At 42.5% G+C, this 6,000-nt stretch overlaps 1 protein-coding gene across 11 annotated transcripts in view; it reads right to left on the reverse strand.

The window, feature by feature from the left end:
* The window catches only part of DLGAP3 (DLG associated protein 3), a 764,134-nt gene extending 759,187 nt beyond the window's left edge, over window positions 1-4,947 (reverse strand). For 8 of the 11 annotated variants that reach the window (XM_069756813.1, XM_069756811.1, XM_069756807.1 and 5 more), the window contains exon 1: window positions 4,498-4,766. The gene's annotated coding sequence lies outside the window, so the exon portion shown is untranslated. Of the gene's footprint in view, window positions 1-4,497 lie in introns of all 11 variants that reach the window. The other 3 variants (XM_069756808.1, XM_069756806.1, XM_069756814.1) reach the window with 3 other exon arrangements.
* Window positions 4,948-6,000: the final 1,053 nt, after the last annotated feature.

Below are 6,000 nucleotides of genomic sequence, written 5' to 3' on the forward strand. Positions count from 1 at the left end.
AAACTATGTTATGATGATGTTATTCAGTTATTCCACGCTTGTGGCATTTCAGTTATGGTATGCTGGTTATATTTATTTAATTTATTGTAGCAATATTGACTAAAGGTATGCCAGTATTTAGTTGTTGCAAGGTAATGTCCGAGAAATGTATGATGATATGTTACAGTAGCACAACTGATATACAGCAATGGCAAACAGCAATTATTGTTTATTATTGATCTCTTCTTTAACAGTTGGCAAGTACAGCCAGCAAAAAATGAGCAAATAGCAAATATTTGTCCAGTGTATATCTGCCTTTAAATGGGATTTCCAGTCAAAAAAACAAAAATAGCAAAACAAAGTTTAAAGAGGTTTTTCCAAGCCCGGGGGGCAAACTTGAGGCATGCAATGCAGCTTGCAGAATACTAACAGTGTCACACATTATTTGGATCTGGCTCTGCTAGGTGGTCTTCATATGACAATAAGAAGGCGATTTACATAGCTGTGGTCATGTGCCAACTAGAATTTTGATTTATTTAATTTGCTTGTGTGGCACCATTAATTCAATAGCGCTTTACAGCTATTATCGTCACTGTCCCTCATGGGGCTCACAATCTAAACCCGCTATCAGTATGCCTTTTGGAATGTGGAATGATACTGGAGCGAGTCCACACCCACTGGATGGGCTCTGGTCAGTAGTGGGTAAAACTCATACATACCCTCTAGTGATGAGCGAATATACTCGTTACTCGAGATTTCCCGAGCACGCTCGGGGGTCCTCCGAGTATTTTTTAGTGCTCGGAGATTTAGTTTTATTGCCTCAGCTGAATGATTTACAGCTATTAGCCAGCATAAGTACATGTGGGGGTTGCCTGGTTGCTAGGGAATCCCCACATGTAATCAAGCTGGCTAGTAGCTGTAAATAATCCAGGTGTGGTGAGAAAAACTAAATCTCCGAGCACTAAAAAATACTCGGAGGACACCTGAGCGTGCTCGGGAAATCTCGGGTAACGAGTATATTCGCTCATCACTAATACCCTCCATTAGCAGCTCAGAAATTGGTGAATTCCCGCGTGCGCTGAGGGGATTCATAAGCCTGCAGTCACACAGAGTGATTGCAGACTTGTCATTTTGGACTGGAGAACCCATTTAGATTTGGCTTGTAAATCCATAAACTGAATCAATTTTCCATCCTAAAGCAGATTTTGTATTTTCGCACTCCTCTATACAAGCAGCTATTTCTGAACAGGACACCTACATCTTGCATATCTATGTATCCAAAGCAGAGAACACCCATTTGGACATGTGACACATTTTTCCACAATATATACCATCAGGGATGGATACTTGACTTGATCTATAACAATACATTTATTTTTAAAGCTCTAAACCCTAAAGTGCTCCTTTAAAAATGTGTTGCCTTTACAGTAGCCTTTAGGATTGTTGCAGCAAATGCTTTACTGTGTCAATGAAGTGGGAGCCGAAATTATTAGCGTCTCTAGCACCATCTTACTCTGCCGCACTGTATAATACTAAGTAGATTATTAGTACAGTAAAGTAAGATTTAATATTCAGCAGGAAGCATGAGAACAGGTTATATCTTGCCAATCCCATATACACCGATTTATGACAAGTACAGAAGGTTTAACATCATGACAATCAAGGTATCATTTTTACTAATTGATTCCCCTAAGACACATCTCAGGGAGTTCCATGGTAGGATATATTCAGAGATTTGTCGCAGAAATTACTGTCCCATTTATCTGAATGGGGCTTGCGGAATTTCACTTGCTTGCTTCCAGGTCATTTGATTCAAGGGACCTGTCACTTGTGAATATACCCAATGGAAGGAATCCCGGTGTCCCCATGGAAAGGGGCATTCTTAACGAGACAAGTACTAGAGGTGAAGAACATAGCTTTCACTCATGTCTGCGATGACGGACCGAACAGCTGTGACGGTGGGGAAGGGGGTGTTTCTGCAGGATCTTCAGGGAAAAATGCAACATCTGTCACCTCACATCCAGTGGCTCCTCACAAGCGTGTCACCGCCAGTGCAAAATACAGGATGACACCCAGATCAATACAGCTATAATGACATGCCCCTGAAATGCATCCATCTCCAGCAGCTAGGAGCAAGTGTCAGGGAAATTCTAGGACTGGACCAGATCTCACTAGCAAAATGAGGAGCAGTCTGACAAGATGACAGCGGCAGAAGAAAAGCAGCATAGTTAGCGCCCACTGTACATACAATGATGATCAAAAACCCAGCTAAACTGGCATATGTATGGCATCATACACTGTGGCACTGCCAGGGGACCATGTCTGAAAGTGACTCCCGATCACGCCAGGTGACATCTACCACATCAGACATCCATAGGCAGCTGGTAAAATGTGCATGCTGTCTGTCCTCTGCGTCCATCCTCACCAATAGATGCCACAGATTGTGACACCCATCGCTGAAGGTGACTGGAGGCCGTTGTGTGCCCCTATACTTTCTCACAAATCGGTGACTGAGCTGGGAAAACTTTGCCACCCCACGTCACAGAGCGGCTGTCACCTCAAATGACTTTCTGGTCCAGCTACTTTGTAACCCATGCAGCTCCAGAAGAGCGAGGACTGCAGCGCTGTCGGGTAAAAGATGGCATGTGCGGCACTAAAATAAAGTCGTGTAGGACAAGAGGCACTGGACATAAACAGAAGCTTGCCTAGTGCTGAGATGGCACAAACCCATTTACTGAACTATGGTTCTTACAGCTGTACACCGACACATCACATTTACAAGAGGATGGTTGTCACCAGTTCACATCACACTGTTTAAAAATCATCATTTCACACTGCAAGGTTTAACACTGATTATTATACTTGGTTTCCTTTATATTTGTAGAATGAAAAAAGTGTTGGCATCAACCATTAGAAACCATTCTGTACTGGGAGAACTTGGTTAAGACTGCAGTATAGTCAGATGCCTGCAATACATATCCACCCTATGAGAGCTGGTGTCCTGTGCAAGCACCAGTCTGCCCTGGATACTGGGTAACAGAGCCCTGCAGCATAGGGACTGTCTCATGTCGAAGTAGATTGCAAGCTTTAGGGCAGAGTGACTAGCAAGGATAATGATAGATAGATAGATAGATAGATAGATAGATAGATAGATAGATAGATAGACATGGAATAGATAGATAGATAGATAGATATGGGATGGATAGATAGATGGATAGATAGATAGATATGGGATGGATAGATAGATAGATAGATAGATAGATAGATAGATAGATAGATAGATAGATAGATAGATAGATATGGGATGGATAGATATGGGATAGATAGATAGATATGGGATGGATAGATAGATAGATAGATAATAGAATAGATAGATAGATATGGGATGGATAGATAGATAGATAGATAATAGAATAGATAGATAGATATGGGATAGATAGATAGATAGATAGATAGATAGATAGATAGACATGGAATAGATAGATAGATAGATAGATAGATAGACATGGAATAGATAGATAGATAGATAGATAGATAGATAGATATGGGATGGATAGATAGATGGATAGATAGATAGATATGGGATGGATAGATAGATAGATAGATAGATAGATAGATAGATAGATATGGGATGGATAGATAGATATGGGATGGATAGATAGATAGATAGATAATAGAATAGATAGATAGATATGGGATGGATAGATAGATAGATAGATAGATAGATAGATAGATAATAGAATAGATAGATAGATATGGGATGGATAGATAGATAGATAGATAGATAGATAGATAGATATGGGATGGATAGATAGATAGATAGATAGATAGATAGATAGATAATAGAATAGATAGATAGATATGGGATGGATAGATAGATAGATAATAGAATAGATAGATAGATATGGGATGGATAGATAGATAGATAGATAGATAGATAGATAGATAATAGAATAGATAGATAGATAATAGAATAGATAGATAGATAGATGGATAGATAGATAATAGAATAGATAGATAGATGGATGGATTAGTCGATAGATAGATAGATAGATATAATAGCAAGAAAATAGATAGATATTTAATTTCCCAGAAGCCATTTTCCTAGCATTACCTACAATAATATCGCGATTAATAACAGACAATAATAAATAGACCCCCTTGCATACTCACACACACGAGATGCTGGGTACATACAGAGACGTCAGGGTGCCTACAATCTGAGCATGAGGAGCTCCCCCAGCCCTGGCATTACACTGCTGGCACCCCTGGCACGGGCTTCCCCTGCCTTCCTTTCCATGCAGCAGGGGATGGCCATCCTCCCTTATAATAAATGACACCATAGATTTTACCATTCATTTCTGTCTCTGCATCAATAGTCCATTAACCAGTGAGCTGCCTTGCTGGGGCATGCATTGCCTCTCCATCTGATGCCAGCACCACTGCCCGCTTCCATGAAGCACACACGGACGAGCCATTTGGGTGGCACCGAGCAGAACACCCGGTGCCCAGACTCACCTCCTCACACAGCCGGCTCCTGCCAGTCCGGGATGCGCTGCATCTTCTCCGGGGAAGGTATTTTATTTCCTCTTCTTTTCACAGGGAGAACCCCGTGGGGTTGGCACGGGCAGAAAGTTGGGCAGAGCGTCTCTTCCCCTGGGTGGTGGTGAGGGGGGCTGCAAGGTGCTGGGGGTGGGGGATAGAAGGGGAGGAGACCTGGGTTTGTGCTGCAGTGCAGGATAGCTGGGCTCCTAGTCAAGCCAGGCAGGAGCAATGTCTATGTCTATGATGAGATACAGTCAGAGGGAGAGACAGAAACAATGGAAGGTGGATCCGGCCGTGAGAGCAGAGCAGCCCTCTCCCCAGCTGCCACAGCCCGGCGCCCTGGCACACCCGTCCGCACCTGCCGCCACATCCAGGCCTGCCACCCTCATGCCAATCCTCTGCTCCTCAAACTTTCTTATGACCACTAGTGTAGGAGAGATCACATAAAAGCAGAAATGGATTACTGTGGTGTCTGGATCTGTAGACTGCAGTTTCCTGAGAGAACTAATGGTAGCAAGTAGATGGAGCTGCATGTGATATTTTTTATTTCACAATGTCCATCTTTGATTGGAAATATCTAACATATTATATGAACTAATTCACTCCAAATATGAAGCAGGACCCCCAAAGGGATTCTAAAGGGATCATACATGTCTGCCCGCTTACCTTATATCACATCAGGGATCCTAAATGTCTGCACGCTTACCTTATATCACATCAGGGATCCTAAATGTCTGCCCGCTTACCTTATATCACATCAGGGATCCTAAATGTCTGCCCGCTTACCTTATATCACATCAGGGATCCTAAATGTCCGCCCGCTTACCTTATATCACATCAGGGATCCTAAATGTCTGCACGCTTACCTTATATCACATCAGGGATCCTAAATGTCTGCCCGCTTACCTTATATCACATCAGGGATCCTAAATGTCTGCCCGCTTACCTTATAACACATCAGGGATCCTAAATGTCTGCCCGCTTACCTTATATCACATCAGGGATCCTAAATGTCTGCCCGCTTACCTTATATCACATCAGGGATCCTAAATGTCTGCACGCTTACCTTATATCACATCAGGGATCCTAAATGTCTGCACGCTTACCTTATATCACATCAGGGATCCTAAATGTCTGCCCGCTTACCTTATATAACATCAGGGATCCTAAATGTCTGCACGCTTACCTTATATCACATCAGGGATCCTAAATGTCTGCACGCTTACCTTATATCACATCAGGGATCCTAAATGTCTGCACGCTTACCTTATATCACATCAGGGATCCTAAATGTCTGCCCGCTTACCTTATATCACATCAGGGATCCTAAATGTCTGCCCGCTTACCTTATATAACATCAGGGATCCTAAATGTCTGCCCGCTTACCTTATATAACATCAGGGATCCTAAATGTCTGCACGCTTACCTTATATCACATCAGGGATCCTAAATGTCTGCCCGCTTACCTTATAGCAC

The sequence above is a fragment of the Ranitomeya imitator genome, chromosome 3 (genome assembly GCF_032444005.1).
Source record: "Ranitomeya imitator isolate aRanImi1 chromosome 3, aRanImi1.pri, whole genome shotgun sequence".
In the NCBI taxonomy this organism is placed as follows: Eukaryota; Metazoa; Chordata; class Amphibia; order Anura; family Dendrobatidae; genus Ranitomeya; species Ranitomeya imitator.